Here is a 17,778-nt window from a genome sequence, read left to right on the forward strand (position 1 = left end):
TCTTGCAGAATCTCTGACATCTGAGCCCGTCGCTTGGACAGTGTCCCTTTGGCGCAGAGGATAGCGCGTTGGACTTCTAATCCAAAGGTCATGGGTTTGATCCCCACAAGGGACGGGCAATTTTTAAAAATATGTGCCGATCACGAGATGGGTATTGACATATGTGTAACCACAAGCGTCTTCAAAAGGTGAAAATTGTTGTGACCTCAGTTCTATGCTTAAATATGTTGACCTTACACACACAAGCAAAATTCTCGTAGATCTGTTATCCATGACGCTGTTATGTGTAAATGCTGTACAAACGGAACCATATCTTCACGTGCCTGTTCACGCAAATTTTCTTTCAATGCCCAATTTTTACCTACAGATAGAAATATAGCAATAGAACGCACATTTTGTACAGAAGCAAATACAATGAAGAGTGAAATAAGTTTGTATTACTTCACGAGTCAATGTACGTAATCCCAGTCATGATCTTTAATTCTTCCAGCCCAAGGTGAGAGGGTTTCAGTTTCCTCTGCCACAAGTGAGAAAAGTAGACTGTTTCACAACAAGATATTGTACTACGGAACCATATCTTCACGTGCCTGTTCACGCAAATTTTCTTTCAATGCCCAATTTTTACCTACAGATAGAAATATAGCAATAGAACGCACATTTTGTACACAAGCAAATACAATGAAGAGTGAAATAAGTTTGTATTACTTCACGAGTCAATGTACGTAATCCCAGTCATGATCTTTAATTCTTCCAGCCCAAGGTGAGAGGGTTTCAGTTTCCGCTGCCACAAGTGAGAAAAGTAGACTGTTTCACAACAAGATATTGTACTATGGGTCCTTAACTGTTCCCATTAAACAATGGCACTCTGTATCTATAGAAACGGCGGCAATTTTCGCTTCAGCACAGGGGGCTTTTACTGGAGACTGTCAGGAGGGGGCTTGCTGGATACATGAAGGGAGAAGACCAGACAGAGATGTCTGACGCTCCGCTGACGCTTGCAGAAAACTACATTAAGTATGATTCCCGCCTATAACTGGCGGCGAGAGAGATGCATCATCTGTCCACGTCTCATCGAAACACACTGTCACCAAGCAATGGCTGACGCTTCGAGGACGGCATGAAATTGCCAGGGAGGTGATGCAGCTAACGTTCCTGGTAAATGTGCTAACAGGGCACACACGTCCGTTGGAGTGTATACATATGATGGGGACCGGCTGTGACACAGCAGTCAACCAAAGTCAAAAAATGTGACTAATCATACAGTGTTTCCAGTGTGTCGTTTACCACTTTGTGAGTGGATGCTGTTCTAAAGAGCGTAATTCCCACTTATCTATAAGCAGCGCAGGTGAGCGAATGTAATAGCAGGACTGTGTTACTACGATTGTACAGAGCAACTCTGTCAATACGCAGGTGTTTCAATCAGTAGGGCCATGGTAAATAGAGCGATTCGGAGCGATGTATCGTGTCTGTTACATAAATAATGAGTCTTTGATGTAATTGCTTCAGAGAAATATGAAAGTAAGCCTATCAGAAAAGTAACGCGAGACATGTAGCACGGGTCATGTCTTGCAGAATCTCTGACATCTGAGACCGTCGCTTGGACAGTGTCCCTTTGGCGCAGAGGATAGCGCGTTGGACTTCTAATCCAAAGGTCGTGGGTTCGATCCCCACAAGGGACGGGCAATTTTAAAAAATATGTGCCGATCACGAGATGGGTATTGACATATGGGTAACCACAAGCGTCTTCACAAGGTGAAAATTGTTGTGACCTCAGTTCTATGCTTAAATATGTTGACCTTACACACACAAGCAAAATTCTCGTAGATCTGTTATCCATGACGCTGTTATGTGTAAATGCTGTACAAACGGAACCATATCTTCACGTGCCTGTTCACGCAAATTTTCTTTCAATGCCCAATTTTTACCTACAGATAGAAATATAGCAATAGAACGCACATTTTGTACAGAAGCAAATACAATGAAGAGTGAAATAAGTTTGTATTACTTCACGAGTCAATGTACGTAATCCCAGTCATGATCTTTAATTCTTCCAGCCCAAGGTGAGAGGGTTTCAGTTTCCTCTGCCACAAGTGAGAAAAGTAGACTGTTTCACAACAAGATATTGTACTACGGAACCATATCTTCACGTGCCTGTTCACGCAAATTTTCTTTCAATGCCCAATTTTTACCTACAGATAGAAATATAGCAATAGAACGCACATTTTGTACAGAAGCAAATACAATGAAGAGTGAAATAAGTTTGTATTACTTCACGAGTCAATGTACGTAATCCCAGTCATGATCTTTAATTCTTCCAGCCCAAGGTGAGAGGGTTTCAGTTTCCTCTGCCACAAGTGAGAAAAGTAGACTGTTTCACAACAAGATATTGTACTATGGGTCCTTAACTGTTCCCATTAAACAATGGCACTCTGTATCTATAGAAACGGCGGCAATTTTCGCTTCAGCACAGGGGGCTTTTACTGGAGACTGTCAGGAGGGGGCTTGCTGGATACATGAAGGGAGAAGACCAGACAGAGATGTCTGACGCTCCACTGACGCTTGCAGAAAACTACATTAAGTATGATTCCCGCCTATAACTGACGGCGAGAGAGATGCATCATCTGTCCACGTCTCATCGAAACACACTGTCACCAAGCAATGGCTGACGCTTCGACGACGGCATGAAATTGCCAGGGAGGTGATGCAGCTAACGTTCCTGGTAAATGTGCTAACAGGGCACACACGTCCGTTGGAGTGTATACATATGATGGGGACCGGCTGTGACACAGCAGTCAACCAAAGTCAAAAAATGTGACTAATCATACAGTGTTTCCAGTGTGTCGTTTACCACTTTGTGAGTGGATGCTGTTCTAAAGAGCGTAATTCCCACTTATCTGTAAGCAGCGCACGTGAGCGAATGTAATAGCAGGACTGTGTTACTACGATTGTACAGAGCAACTCTGTCAATACGCAGGTGTTTCAATCAGTAGGGCCATGGTAAATAGAGCGATTCGGAGCGATGTATCGTGTCTGTTACATAAATAATGAGTCTTTGATGTAATTGCTTCAGAGAAATATCAAAGTAAGCCTATCAGAAAAGTAACGCGAGACATGTAGCACGGGTCATGTCTTGCAGAATCTCTGACATCTGAGCCCGTAGCTTGGACAGTGTCCCTTTTGGCGCAGAGGATAGCGCGTTGGACTTCTAATCCAAAGGTCGTGGGTTCGATCCCCACAAGGGACGGGCAATTTTTAAAAATATGTGCCGATCACGAGATGGGTATTGACATATGGGTAACCACAAGCGTCTTCAAAAGGTGAAAATTGTTGTGACCTCAGTTCTATGCTTAAATATGTTGACCTTACACACACAAGCAAAATTCTCGTAGATCTGTTATCCATGACGCTGTTATGTGTAAATGCTGTACAAACGGAACCATATCTTCACGTGCCTGTTCACGCAAATTTTCTTTCAATGCCCAATTTTTACCTACAGATAGAAATATAGCAATAGAACGCACATTTTGTACAGAAGCAAATACAATGAAGAGTGAAATAAGTTTGTATTACTTCACGAGTCAATGTACGTAATCCCAGTCATGATCTTTAATTCTTCCAGCCCAAGGTGAGAGGGTTTCAGTTTCCTCTGCCACAAGTGAGAAAAGTAGACTGTTTCACAACAAGATATTGTACTACGGAACCATATCTTCACGTGCCTGTTCACGCAAATTTTCTTTCAATGCCCAATTTTTACCTACAGATAGAAATATAGCAATAGAACGCACATTTTGTACACAAGCAAATACAATGAAGAGTGAAATAAGATTGTATTACTTCACGAGTCAATGTACGTAATCCCAGTCATGATCTTTAATTCTTCCAGCCCAAGGTGAGAGGGTTTCAGTTTCCTCTGCCACAAGTGAGAAAAGTAGACTGTTTCACAACAAGATATTGTACTATGGGTCCTTAACTGTTCCCATTAAACAATGGCACTCTGTATCTATAGAAACGGCGGCAATTTTCGCTTCAGCACAGGGGGCTTTTACTGGAGACTGTCAGGAGGGGGCTTGCTGGATACATGAAGGGAGAAGACCAGACAGAGATGTCTGACGCTCCGCTGACGCTTGCAGAAAACTACATTAAGTATGATTCCCGCCTATAACTGGCGGCGAGAGAGATGCATCATCTGTCCACGTCTCATCGAAACACACTGTCACCAAGCAATGGCTGACGCTTCGAGGACGGCATGAAATTGCCAGGGAGGTGATGCAGCTAACGTTCCTGGTAAATGTGCTAACAGGGCACACACGTCCGTTGGAGTGTATACATATGATGGGGACCGGCTGTGACACAGCAGTCAACCAAAGTCAAAAAATGTGACTAATCATACAGTGTTTCCAGTGTGTCGTTTACCACTTTGTGAGTGGATGCTGTTCTAAAGAGCGTAATTCCCACTTATCTGTAAGCAGCGCACGTGAGCGAATGTAATAGCAGGACTGTGTTACTACGATTGTACAGAGCAACTCTGTCAATACGCAGGTGTTTCAATCAGTAGGGCCATGGTAAATAGAGCGATTCGGAGCGATGTATCGTGTCTGTTACATAAATAATGAGTCTTTGATGTAATTGCTTCAGAGAAATATGAAAGTAAGCCTATCAGAAAAGTAACGCGAGACATGTAGCACGGGTCATGTCTTGCAGAATCTCTGACATCTGAGCCCGTAGCTTGGACAGTGTCCCTTTTGGCGCAGAGGATAGCGCGTTGGACTTCTAATCCAAAGGTCGTGGGTTCGATCCCCACAAGGGACGGGCAATTTTTAAAAATATGTGCCGATCACGAGATGGGTATTGACATATGGGTAACCACAAGCGTCTTCAAAAGGTGAAAATTGTTGTGACCTCAGTTCTATGCTTAAATATGTTGACCTTACACACACAAGCAAAATTCTCGTAGATCTGTTATCCATGACGCTGTTATGTGTAAATGCTGTACAAACGGAACCATATCTTCACGTGCCTGTTCACGCAAATTTTCTTTCAATGCCCAATTTTTACCTACAGATAGAAATATAGCAATAGAACGCACATTTTGTACAGAAGCAAATACAATGAAGAGTGAAATAAGTTTGTATTACTTCACGAGTCAATGTACGTAATCCCAGTCATGATCTTTAATTCTTCCAGCCCAAGGTGAGAGGGTTTCAGTTTCCTCTGCCACAAGTGAGAAAAGTAGACTGTTTCACAACAAGATATTGTACTACGGAACCATATCTTCACGTGCCTGTTCACGCAAATTTTCTTTCAATGCCCAATTTTTACCTACAGATAGAAATATAGCAATAGAACGCACATTTTGTACACAAGCAAATACAATGAAGAGTGAAATAAGTTTGTATTACTTCACGAGTCAATGTACGTAATCCCAGTCATGATCTTTAATTCTTCCAGCCCAAGGTGAGAGGGTTTCAGTTTCCTCTGCCACAAGTGAGAAAAGTAGACTGTTTCACAACAAGATATTGTACTATGGGTCCTTAACTGTTCCCATTAAACAATGGCACTCTGTATCTATAGAAACGGCGGCAATTTTCGCTTCAGCACAGGGGGCTTTTACTGGAGACTGTCAGGAGGGGGCTTGCTGGATACATGAAGGGAGAAGACCAGACAGAGATGTCTGACGCTCCGCTGACGCTTGCAGAAAACTACATTAAGTATGATTCCCGCCTATAACTGGCGGCGAGAGAGATGCATCATCTGTCCACGTCTCATCGAAACACACTGTCACCAAGCAATGGCTGACGCTTCGAGGACGGCATGAAATTGCCAGGGAGGTGATGCAGCTAACGTTCCTGGTAAATGTGCTAACAGGGCACACACGTCCGTTGGAGTGTATACATATGATGGGGACCGGCTGTGACACAGCAGTCAACCAAAGTCAAAAAATGTGACTAATCATACAGTGTTTCCAGTGTGTCGTTTACCACTTTGTGAGTGGATGCTGTTCTAAAGAGCGTAATTCCCACTTATCTGTAAGCAGCGCACGTGAGCGAATGTAATAGCAGGACTGTGTTACTACGATTGTACAGAGCAACTCTGTCAATACGCAGGTGTTTCAATCAGTAGGGCCATGGTAAATAGAGCGATTCGGAGCGATGTATCGTGTCTGTTACATAAATAATGAGTCTTTGATGTAATTGCTTCAGAGAAATATGAAAGTAAGCCTATCAGAAAAGTAACGCGAGACATGTAGCACGGGTCATGTCTTGCAGAATCTCTGACATCTGAGCCCGTCGCTTGGACAGTGTCCCTTTGGCGCAGAGGATAGCGCGTTGGACTTCTAATCCAAAGGTCGTGGGTTCGATCCCCACAAGGGACGGGCAATTTTTAAAAATATGTGCCGATCACGAGATGGGTATTGACATATGGGTAACCACAAGCGTCTTCAAAAGGTGAAAATTGTTGTGACCTCGGTTCTATGCTTAAATATGTTGACCTTACACACACAAGCAAAATTCTCGTAGATCTGTTATCCATGACGCTGTTATGTGTAAATGCTGTACAAACGGAACCATATCTTCACGTGCCTGTTCACGCAAATTTTCTTTCAATGCCCAATTTTTACCTACAGATAGAAATATAGCAATAGAACGCACATTTTGTACAGAAGCAAATACAATGAAGAGTGAAATAAGTTTGTATTACTTCACGAGTCAATGTACGTAATCCCAGTCATGATCTTTAATTCTTCCAGCCCAAGGTGAGAGGGTTTCAGTTTCCTCTGCCACAAGTGAGAAAAGTAGACTGTTTCACAACAAGATATTGTACTACGGAACCATATCTTCACGTGCCTGTTCACGCAAATTTTCTTTCAATGCCCAATTTTTACCTACAGATAGAAATATAGCAATAGAACGCACATTTTGTACAGAAGCAAATACAATGAAGAGTGAAATAAGTTTGTATTACTTCACGAGTCAATGTACGTAATCCCAGTCATGATCTTTAATTCTTCCAGCCCAAGATGAGAGGGTTTCAGTTTCCTCTGCCACAAGTGAGAAAAGTAGACTGTTTCACAACAAGATATTGTACTATGGGTCCTTAACTGTTCCCATTAAACAATGGCACTCTGTATCTATAGAAACGGCCGCAATTTTCGCTTCAGCACAGGGGGCTTTTACTGGGGACTGTCAGGAGGGGGCTTGCTGGATACATGAAGGGAGAAGACCAGACAGAGATGTCTGACGCTCCGCTGACGCTTACAGAAAACTACATTAAGTATGATTCCCGCCTATAACTGACGGCGAGAGAGATGCATCATCTGTCCACGTCTCATCGAAACACACTGTCCCCAAGCAATGGCTGACGCTTCGAGGACGGCATGAAATTGCCAGGGAGGTGATGCAGCTAACGTTCCTGGTAAATGTGCTAACAGGGCACACACGTCCGTTGGAGTGTATACATATGATGGGGACCGGCTGTGACACAGCAGTCAACCAAAGTCAAAAAATGTGACTAATCATACAGTGTTTCCAGTGTGTCGTTTACCACTTTGTGAGTGGATGCTGTTCTAAAGAGCGTAATTCCCACTTATCTGTAAGCAGCGCACGTGAGCGAATGTAATAGCAGGACTGTGTTACTACGATTGTACAGAGCAACTCTGTCAATACGCAGGTGTTTCAATCAGTAGGGCCATGGTAAATAGAGCGATTCGGAGCGATGTATCGTGTCTGTTACATAAATAATGAGTCTTTGATGTAATTGCTTCAGAGAAATATGAAAGTAAGCCTATCAGAAAAGTAACGCGAGACATGTAGCACGGGTCATGTCTTGCAGAATCTCTGACATCTGAGCCCGTCGCTTGGACAGTGTCCCTTTGGCGCAGAGGATAGCGCGTTGGACTTCTAATCCAAAGGTCGTGGGTTCGATCCCCACAAGGGACAGGAAATTTTTAAAAATATGTGCCGATCACGAGATGGGTATTGACATATGGGTAACCACAAGCGTCTTCAAAAGGTGAAAATTGTTGTGACCTCAGTTCTATGCTTAAATATGTTGACCTTACACACACAAGCAAAATTCTCGTAGATCTGTTATCCATGACGCTGTTATGTGTAAATGCTGTACAAACGGAACCATATCTTCACGTGCCTGTTCACGCAAATTTTCTTTCAATGCCCAATTTTTACCTACAGATAGAAATATAGCAATAGAACGCACATTTTGTACAGAAGCAAATACAATGAAGAGTGAAATAAGTTTGTATTACTTCACGAGTCAATGTACGTAATCCCAGTCATGATTTTTAATTCTTCCAGCCCAAGGTGAGAGGGTTTCAGTTTCCTCTGCCACAAGTGAGAAAAGTAGACTGTTTCACAACAAGATATTGTACTACGGAACCATATCTTTACGTGCCTGTTCACGCAAATTTTCTTTCAATGCCCAATTTTTACCTACAGATAGAAATATAGCAATAGAACGCACATTTTGTACAGAAGCAAATACAATGAAGAGTGAAATAAGTTTGTATTACTTCACGAGTCAATGTACGTAATCCCAGTCATGATCTTTAATTCTTCCAGCCCAAGGTGAGAGGGTTTCAGTTTCCTCTGCCACAAGTGAGAAAAGTAGACTGTTTCACAACAAGATATTGTACTATGGGTCCTTAACTGTTCCCATTAAACAATGGCACTCTGTATCTATAGAAACGGCGGCAATTTTCGCTTCAGCACAGGGGGCTTTTACTGGAGACTGTCAGGAGGGGGCTTGCTGGATACATGAAGGGAGAAGACCAGACAGAGATGTCTGACGCTCCGCTGACGCTTGCAGAAAACTACATTAAGTATGATTCCCGCCTATAACTGACGGCGAGAGAGATGCATCATCTGTCCACGTCTCATCGAAACACACTGTCACCAAGCAATGGCTGACGCTTCGAGGACGGCATGAAATTGCCAGGGAGGTGATGCAGCTAACGTTCCTGGTAAATGTGCTAACAGGGCACACACGTCCGTTGGAGTGTATACATATGATGGGGACCGGCTGTGACACAGCAGTCAACCAAAGTCAAAAAATGTGACTAATCATACAGTGTTTCCAGTGTGTCGTTTACCACTTTGTGAGTGGATGCTGTTCTAAAGAGCGTAATTCCCACTTATCTGTAAGCAGCGCACGTGAGCGAATGTAATAGCAGGACTGTGTTACTACGATTGTACAGAGCAACTCTGTCAATACGCAGGTGTTTCAATCAGTAGGGCCATGGTAAATAGAGCGATTCGGAGCGATGTATCGTGTCTGTTACATAAATAATGAGTCTTTGATGTAATTGCTTCAGAGAAATATGAAAGTAAGCCTATCAGAAAAGTAACGCGAGACATGTAGCACGGGTCATGTCTTGCAGAATCTCTGACATCTGAGCCCGTCGCTTGGACAGTGTCTCTTTGGCGCAGAGGATAGCGCGTTGGACTTCTAATCCAAAGGTCGTGGGTTCGATCCCCACAAGGGATGGGCAATTTTTAAAAATATGTGCCGATCACGAGATGGGTATTGACATATGGGTAACCACAAGCGTCTTCAAAAGGTGAAAATTGTTGTGACCTCAGTTCTATGCTTAAATATGTTGACCTTACACACACAAGCAAAATTCTCGTAGATCTGTTATCCATGACGCTGTTATGTGTAAATGCTGTACAAACGGAACCATATCTTCACGTGCCTGTTCACGCAAATTTTCTTTCAATGCCCAATTTTTACCTACAGATAGAAATATAGCAATAGAACGCACATTTTGTACAGAAGCAAATACAATGAAGAGTGAAATAAGTTTGTATTACTTCACGAGTCAATGTACGTAATCCCAGTCATGATCTTTAATTCTTCCAGCCCAAGGTGAGAGGGTTTCAGTTTCCTCTGCCACAAGTGAGAAAAGTAGACTGTTTCACAACAAGATATTGTACTACGGAACCATATCTTTACGTGCCTGTTCACGCAAATTTTCTTTCAATGCCCAATTTTTACCTACAGATAGAAATATAGCAATAGAACGCACATTTTGTACAGAAGCAAATACAATGAAGAGTGAAATAAGTTTGTATTACTTCACGAGTCAATGTACGTAATCCCAGTCATGATCTTTAATTCTTCCAGCCCAAGGTGAGAGGGTTTCAGTTTCCTCTGCCACAAGTGAGAAAAGTAGACTGTTTCACAACAAGATATTGTACTATGGGTCCTTAACTGTTCCCATTAAACAATGGCACTCTGTATCTATAGAAACGGCGGCAATTTTCGCTTCAGCACAGGGGGCTTTTACTGGAGACTGTCAGGAGGGGGCTTGCTGGATACATGAAGGGAGAAGACCAGACAGAGATGTCTGACGCTCCGCTGACGCTTGCAGAAAACTACATTAAGTATGATTCCCGCCTATAACTGACGGCGAGAGAGATGCATCATCTGTCCACGTCTCATCGAAACACACTGTCACCAAGCAATGGCTGACGCTTCGAGGACGGCATGAAATTGCCAGGGAGGTGATGCAGCTAACGTTCCTGGTAAATGTGCTAACAGGGCACACACGTCCGTTGGAGTGTATACATATGATGGGGACCGGCTGTGACACAGCAGTCAACCAAAGTCAAAAAATGTGACTAATCATACAGTGTTTCCAGTGTGTCGTTTACCACTTTGTGAGTGGATGCTGTTCTAAAGAGCGTAATTCCCACTTATCTGTAAGCAGCGCACGTGAGCGAATGTAATAGCAGGACTGTGTTACTACGATTGTACAGAGCAACTCTGTCAATACGCAGGTGTTTCAATCAGTAGGGCCATGGTAAATAGAGCGATTCGGAGCGATGTATCGTGTCTGTTACATAAATAATGAGTCTTTGATATAATTGCTTCAGAGAAATATGAAAGTAAGCCTATCAGAAAAGTAACGCGAGACATGTAGCACGGGTCATGTCTTGCAGAATCTCTGACATCTGAGCCCGTCGCTTGGACAGTGTCCCTTTGGCGCAGAGGATAGCGCGTTGGACTTCTAATCCAAAGGTCGTGGGTTCGATCCCCACAAGGGACGGGCAATTTTTAAAAATATGTGCCGATCACGAGATGGGTATTGACATATGGGTAACCACAAGCGTCTTCAAAAGGTGAAAATTGTTGTGACCTCAGTTCTATGCTTAAATATGTTGACCTTACACACACAAGCAAAATTCTCGTAGATCTGTTATCCATGACGCTGTTATGTGTAAATGCTGTACAAACGGAACCATATCTTCACGTGCCTGTTCACGCAAATTTTCTTTCAATGCCCAATTTTTACCTACAGATAGAAATATAGCAATAGAACGCACATTTTGTACACAAGCAAATACAATGAAGAGTGAAATAAGTTTGTATTACTTCACGAGTCAATGTACGTAATCCCAGTCATGATCTTTAATTCTTCCAGCCCAAGGTGAGAGGGTTTCAGTTTCCTCTGCCACAAGTGAGAAAAGTTGACTGTTTCACAACAAGATATTGTACTATGGGTCCTTAACTGTTCCCATTAAACAATGGCACTCTGTATCTATAGAAACGGCGGCAATTTTCGCTTCAGCACAGGGGGCTTTTACTGGAGACTGTCAGGAGGGGGCTTGCTGGATACATGAAGGGAGAAGACCAGACAGAGATGTCTGACGCTCCGCTGACGCTTGCAGAAAACTACATTAAGTATGATTCCCGCCTATAACTGACGGCGAGAGAGATGCATCATCTGTCCACGTCTCATCGAAACACACTGTCACCAAGCAATGGCTGACGCTTCGAGGACGGCATGAAATTGCCAGGGAGGTGATGCAGCTAACGTTCCTGGTAAATGTGCTAACAGGGCACACACGTCCGTTGGAGTGTATACATATGATGGGGACCGGCTGTGACACAGCAGTCAACCAAAGTCAAAAAATGTGACTAATCATACAGTGTTTCCAGTGTGTCGTTTACCACCTTGTGAGTGGATGCTGTTCTAAAGAGCGTAATTCCCACTTATCTGTAAGCAGCGCACGTGAGCGAATGTAATAGCAGGACTGTGTTACTACGATTGTACAGAGCAACTCTGTCAATACGCAGGTGTTTCAATCAGTAGGGCCATGGTAAATAGAGCGATTCGGAGCGATGTATCGTGTCTGTTACATAAATAATGAGTCTTTGATGTAATTGCTTCAGAGAAATATGAAAGTAAGCCTATCAGAAAAGTAACGCGAGACATGTAGCACGGGTCATGTCTTGCAGAATCTCTGACATCTGAGCCCGTCGCTTGGACAGTGTCCCTTTGGCGCAGAGGATAGCGCGTTGGACTTCTAATCCAAAGGTCGTGGGTTCGATCCCCATAAGGGACGGGCAATTTTTAAAAATATGTGCCGATCACGAGATGGGTATTGACATATGGGTAACCACAAGCGTCTTCAAAAGGTGAATATTGTTGTGACCTCAGTTCTATGCTTAAATATGTTGACCTTACACACACAAGCAAAATTCTCGTAGATCTGTTATCCATGACGCTGTTATGTGTAAATGCTGTACAAACGGAACCATATCTTCACGTGCCTGTTCACGCAAATTTTCTTTCAATGCCCAATTTTTACCTACAGATAGAAATATAGCAATAGAACGCACATTTTGTACAGAAGCAAATACAATGAAGAGTGAAATAAGTTTGTATTACTTCACGAGTCAATGTACGTAATCCCAGTCATGATCTTTAATTCTTCCAGCCCAAGGTGAGAGGGTTTCAGTTTCCTCTGCCACAAGTGAGAAAAGTAGACTGTTTCACAACAAGATATTGTACTATGGGTCCTTAACTGTTCCCATTAAACAATGGCACTCTGTATCTATAGAAACGGCGGCAATTTTCGCTTCAGCACAGGGGGCTTTTACTGGAGACTGTCAGGAGGGGGCTTGCTGGATACATGAAGGGAGAAGACCAGACAGAGATGTCTGACGCTCCGCTGACGCTTGCAGAAAACTACATTAAGTATGATTCCCGCCTATAACTGACGGCGAGAGAGATGCATCATCTGTCCACGTCTCATCGAAACACACTGTCACCTAGCAATGGCTGACGCTTCGAGGACGGCATGAAATTGCCAGGGAGGTGATGCAGCTAACGTTCCTGGTAAATGTGCTAACAGGGCACACACGTCCGTTGGAGTGTATACATATGATGGGGACCGGCTGTGACACAGCAGTCAACCAAAGTCAAAAAATGTGACTAATCATACAGTGTTTCCAGTGTGTCGTTTACCACTTTGTGAGTGGATGCTGTTCTAAAGAGCGTAATTCCCACTTATCTGTAAGCAGCGCACGTGAGCGAATGTAATAGCAGGACTGTGTTACTACGATTGTACAGAGCAACTCTGTCAATACGCAGGTGTTTCAATCAGTAGGGCCATGGTAAATAGAGCGATTCGGAGCGATGTATCGTGTCTGTTACATAAATAATGAGTCTTTGATGTAATTGCTTCAGAGAAATATGAAAGTAAGCCTATCAGAAAAGTAACGCGAGACATGTAGCACGGGTCATGTCTTGCAGAATCTCTGACATCTGAGCCCGTCGCTTGGACAGTGTCCCTTTGGCGCAGAGGATAGCGCGTTGGACTTCTAATCCAAAGGTCGTGGGTTCGATCCCCACAAGGGACGGGCAATTTTTAAAAATATGTGCCGATCACGAGATGGGTATTGACATATGGGTAACCACAAGCGTCTTCAAAAGGTGAAAATTGTTGTGACCTCAGTTCTATGCTTAAATATGTTGACCTTACACACACAAGCAAAATTCTCGTAGATCTGTTATCCATGACGCTGTTATGTGTAAATGCTGTACAAACGGAACCATATCTTCACGTGCCTGTTCACGCAAATTTTCTTTCAATGCCCAATTTTTACCTACAGATAGAAATATAGCAATAGAACGCACATTTTGTACAGAAGCAAATACAATGAAGAGTGAAATAAGTTTGTATTACTTCACGAGTCAATGTACGTAATCCCAGTCATGATCTTTAATTCTTCCAGCCCAAGGTGAGAGGGTTTCAGTTTCCTCTGCCACAAGTGAGAAAAGTAGACTGTTTCACAACAAGATATTGTACTATGGGTCCTTAACTGTTCCCATTAAACAATGGCACTCTGTATCTATAGAAACGGCGGCAATTTTCGCTTCAGCACAGGGGGCTTTTACTGGAGACTGTCAGGAGGGGGCTTGCTGGATACATGAAGGGAGAAGACCAGACAGAGATGTCTGACGCTCCGCTGACGCTTGCAGAAAACTACATTAAGTATGATTCCCGCCTATAACTGACGGCGAGAGAGATGCATCATCTGTCCACGTCTCATCGAAACACACTGTCACCAAGCAATGGCTGACGCTTCGAGGACGGCATGAAATTGCCAGGGAGGTGATGCAGCTAACGTTCCTGGTAAATGTGCTAACAGGGCACACACGTCCGTTGGAGTGTATACATATGATGGGGACCGGCTGTGACACAGCAGTCAACCAAAGTCAAAAAATGTGACTAATCATACAGTGTTTCCAGTGTGTCGTTTACCACTTTGTGAGTGGATGCTGTTCTAAAGAGCGTAATTCCCACTTATCTGTAAGCAGCGCACGTGAGCGAATGTAATAGCAGGACTGTGTTACTACGATTGTACAGAGCAACTCTGTCAATACGCAGGTGTTTCAATCAGTAGGGCCATGGTAAATAGAGCGATTCAGAGCGATGTATCGTGTCTGTTACATAAATAATGAGTCTTTGATATAATTGCTTCAGAGAAATATGAAAGTAAGCCTATCAGAAAAGTAACGCGAGACATGTAGCACGGGTCATGTCTTGCAGAATCTCTGACATCTGAGCCCGTCGCTTGGACAGTGTCCCTTTGGCGCAGAGGATAGCGCGTTGGACTTCTAATCCAAAGGTCGTGGGTTCGATCCCCACAAGGGACGGGCAATTTTTAAAAATATGTGCCGATCACGAGATGGGTATTGACATATGGGTAACCACAAGCGTCTTCAAAAGGTGAAAATTGTTGTGACCTCAGTTCTATGCTTAAATATGTTGACCTTACACACACAAGCAAAATTCTCGTAGATCTGTTATCCATGACGCTGTTATGTGTAAATGCTGTACAAACGGAACCATATCTTCACGTGCCTGTTCACGCAAATTTTCTTTCAATGCCCAATTTTTACCTACAGATAGAAATATAGCAATAGAACGCACATTTTGTACAGAAGGAAATACAATGAAAAGTGAAATAAGTTTGTATTACTTCACGAGTCAATGTACGTAATCCCAGTCATGATCTTTAATTCTTCCAGCCCAAGGTGAGAGGGTTTCAGTTTCCTCTGCCACAAGTGAGAAAAGTTGACTGTTTCACAACAAGATATTGTACTATGGGTCCTTAACTGTTCCCATTAAACAATGGCACTCTGTATCTATAGAAACGGCGGCAATTTTCGCTTCAGCACAGGGGGCTTTTACTGGAGACTGTCAGGAGGGGGCTTGCTGGATACATGAAGGGAGAAGACCAGACAGAGATGTCTGACGCTCCGCTGACGCTTGCAGAAAACTACATTAAGTATGATTCCCGCCTATAACTGACGGCGAGAGAGATGCATCATCTGTCCACGTCTCATCGAAACACACTGTCACCAAGCAATGGCTGACGCTTCGAGGACGGCATGAAATTGCCAGGGAGGTGATGCAGCTAACGTTCCTGGTAAATGTGCTAACAGGGCACACACGTCCGTTGGAGTGTATACATATGATGGGGACCGGCTGTGACACAGCAGTCAACCAAAGTCAAAAAATGTGACTAATCATACAGTGTTTCCAGTGTGTCGTTTACCACTTTGTGAGTGGATGCTGTTCTAAAGAGCGTAATTCCCACTTATCTGTAAGCAGCGCACGTGAGCGAATGTAATAGCAGGACTGTGTTACTACGATTGTACAGAGCAACTCTGTCAATACGCAGGTGTTTCAATCAGTAGGGCCATGGTAAATAGAGCGATTCGGAGCGATGTATCGTGTCTGTTACATAAATAATGAGTCTTTGATGTAATTGCTTCAGAGAAATATGAAAGTAAGCCTATCAGAAAAGTAACGCGAGACATGTAGCACGGGTCATGTCTTGCAGAATCTCTGACATCTGAGCCCGTCGCTTGGACAGTGTCCCTTTGGCGCAGAGGATAGCGCGTTGGACTTCTAATCCAAAGGTCGTGGGTTCGATCCCCATAAGGGACGGGCAATTTTTAAAAATATGTGCCGATCACGAGATGGGTATTGACATATGGGTAACCACAAGCGTCTTCAAAAGGTGAATATTGTTGTGACCTCAGTTCTATGCTTAAATATGTTGACCTTACACACACAAGCAAAATTCTCGTAGATCTGTTATCCATGACGCTGTTATGTGTAAATGCTGTACAAACGGAACCATATCTTCACGTGCCTGTTCACGCAAATTTTCTTTCAATGCCCAATTTTTACCTACAGATAGAAATATAGCAATAGAACGCACATTTTGTACAGAAGCAAATACAATGAAGAGTGAAATAAGTTTGTATTACTTCACGAGTCAATGTACGTAATCCCAGTCATGATCTTTAATTCTTCCAGCCCAAGGTGAGAGGGTTTCAGTTTCCTCTGCCACAAGTGAGAAAAGTAGACTGTTTCACAACAAGATATTGTACTATGGGTCCTTAACTGTTCCCATTAAACAATGGCACTCTGTATCTATAGAAACGGCGGCAATTTTCGCTTCAGCACAGGGGGCTTTTACTGGAGACTGTCAGGAGGGGGCTTGCTGGATACATGAAGGGAGAAGACCAGACAGAGATGTCTGACGCTCCGCTGACGCTTGCAGAAAACTACATTAAGTATGATTCCCGCCTATAACTGACGGCGAGAGAGATGCATCATCTGTCCACGTCTCATCGAAACACACTGTCACCTAGCAATGGCTGACGCTTCGAGGACGGCATGAAATTGCCAGGGAGGTGATGCAGCTAACGTTCCTGGTAAATGTGCTAACAGGGCACACACGTCCGTTGGAGTGTATACATATGATGGGGACCGGCTGTGACACAGCAGTCAACCAAAGTCAAAAAATGTGACTAATCATACAGTGTTTCCAGTGTGTCGTTTACCACTTTGTGAGTGGATGCTGTTCTAAAGAGCGTAATTCCCACTTATCTGTAAGCAGCGCACATGAGCGAATGTAATAGCAGGACTGTGTTACTACGATTGTACAGAGCAACTCTGTCAATACGCAGGTGTTTCAATCAGTAGGGCCATGGTAAATAGAGCGATTCGGAGCGATGTATCGTGTCTGTTACATAAATAATGAGTCTTTGATGTAATTGCTTCAGAGAAATATGAAAGTAAGCCTATCAGAAAAGTAACGCGAGACATGTAGCACGGGTCATGTCTTGCAGAATCTCTGACATCTGAGCCCGTCGCTTGGACAGTGTCCCTTTGGCGCAGAGGATAGCGCGTTGGACTTGTGATCCAAAGGTCGTGGGTTCGATCCCCATAAGGGACGGGCAATTTTTAAAAATATGTGCCGATCACGAGATGGGTATTGACATATGGGTAACCACAAGCGTCTTCAAAAGGTGAAAATTGTTGTGACCTCAGTTCTATGCTTAAATATGTTGACCTTACACACACAAGCAAAATTCTCGTAGATCTGTTATCCATGACGCTGTTATGTGTAAATGCTGTACAAACGGAACCTTATCTTCACGTGCCTGTT

At 43.4% G+C, this 17,778-nt stretch overlaps 13 non-coding genes across 13 annotated transcripts; all 13 read left to right on the forward strand.

Moving 5' to 3' along the window:
• Positions 1 to 42: 42 nt before the first annotated feature.
• On the forward strand, positions 43 to 115 carry Trnar-ucu (transfer RNA arginine (anticodon UCU)). Its single transcript has one exon. It is a non-coding gene; the product is annotated as a tRNA-Arg (tRNA).
• Positions 116 to 1,606: 1,491 nt separating this feature from the next.
• Positions 1,607 to 1,679, forward strand: Trnar-ucu (transfer RNA arginine (anticodon UCU)). The gene has a single exon. It is a non-coding gene; the product is annotated as a tRNA-Arg (tRNA).
• Positions 1,680 to 3,170: 1,491 nt separating this feature from the next.
• Trnar-ucu (transfer RNA arginine (anticodon UCU)) lies at positions 3,171 to 3,244 on the forward strand. Its single transcript has one exon. It is a non-coding gene; the product is annotated as a tRNA-Arg (tRNA).
• A 1,491-nt stretch (positions 3,245 to 4,735) lies between these two features.
• Positions 4,736 to 4,809, forward strand: Trnar-ucu (transfer RNA arginine (anticodon UCU)). Its single transcript has one exon. It is a non-coding gene; the product is annotated as a tRNA-Arg (tRNA).
• A 1,491-nt stretch (positions 4,810 to 6,300) lies between these two features.
• Positions 6,301 to 6,373, forward strand: Trnar-ucu (transfer RNA arginine (anticodon UCU)). The gene has a single exon. It is a non-coding gene; the product is annotated as a tRNA-Arg (tRNA).
• A 1,491-nt stretch (positions 6,374 to 7,864) lies between these two features.
• Trnar-ucu (transfer RNA arginine (anticodon UCU)) lies at positions 7,865 to 7,937 on the forward strand. The gene has a single exon. It is a non-coding gene; the product is annotated as a tRNA-Arg (tRNA).
• Positions 7,938 to 9,428: 1,491 nt separating this feature from the next.
• Positions 9,429 to 9,501, forward strand: Trnar-ucu (transfer RNA arginine (anticodon UCU)). Its single transcript has one exon. It is a non-coding gene; the product is annotated as a tRNA-Arg (tRNA).
• A 1,491-nt stretch (positions 9,502 to 10,992) lies between these two features.
• Trnar-ucu (transfer RNA arginine (anticodon UCU)) lies at positions 10,993 to 11,065 on the forward strand. The gene has a single exon. It is a non-coding gene; the product is annotated as a tRNA-Arg (tRNA).
• Positions 11,066 to 12,292: 1,227 nt separating this feature from the next.
• Trnar-ucu (transfer RNA arginine (anticodon UCU)) lies at positions 12,293 to 12,365 on the forward strand. Its single transcript has one exon. It is a non-coding gene; the product is annotated as a tRNA-Arg (tRNA).
• A 1,227-nt stretch (positions 12,366 to 13,592) lies between these two features.
• On the forward strand, positions 13,593 to 13,665 carry Trnar-ucu (transfer RNA arginine (anticodon UCU)). The gene has a single exon. It is a non-coding gene; the product is annotated as a tRNA-Arg (tRNA).
• Positions 13,666 to 14,892: 1,227 nt separating this feature from the next.
• Positions 14,893 to 14,965, forward strand: Trnar-ucu (transfer RNA arginine (anticodon UCU)). The gene has a single exon. It is a non-coding gene; the product is annotated as a tRNA-Arg (tRNA).
• Positions 14,966 to 16,192: 1,227 nt separating this feature from the next.
• On the forward strand, positions 16,193 to 16,265 carry Trnar-ucu (transfer RNA arginine (anticodon UCU)). The gene has a single exon. It is a non-coding gene; the product is annotated as a tRNA-Arg (tRNA).
• Positions 16,266 to 17,492: 1,227 nt separating this feature from the next.
• Positions 17,493 to 17,565, forward strand: Trnat-ugu (transfer RNA threonine (anticodon UGU)). The gene has a single exon. It is a non-coding gene; the product is annotated as a tRNA-Thr (tRNA).
• The last annotated feature ends 213 nt before the right edge of the window (positions 17,566 to 17,778 follow it).

The sequence above is a fragment of the Schistocerca serialis genome, chromosome 1 (genome assembly GCF_023864345.2).
Source record: "Schistocerca serialis cubense isolate TAMUIC-IGC-003099 chromosome 1, iqSchSeri2.2, whole genome shotgun sequence".
Lineage (NCBI taxonomy): Eukaryota > Metazoa > Arthropoda > Insecta > Orthoptera > Acrididae > Schistocerca > Schistocerca serialis.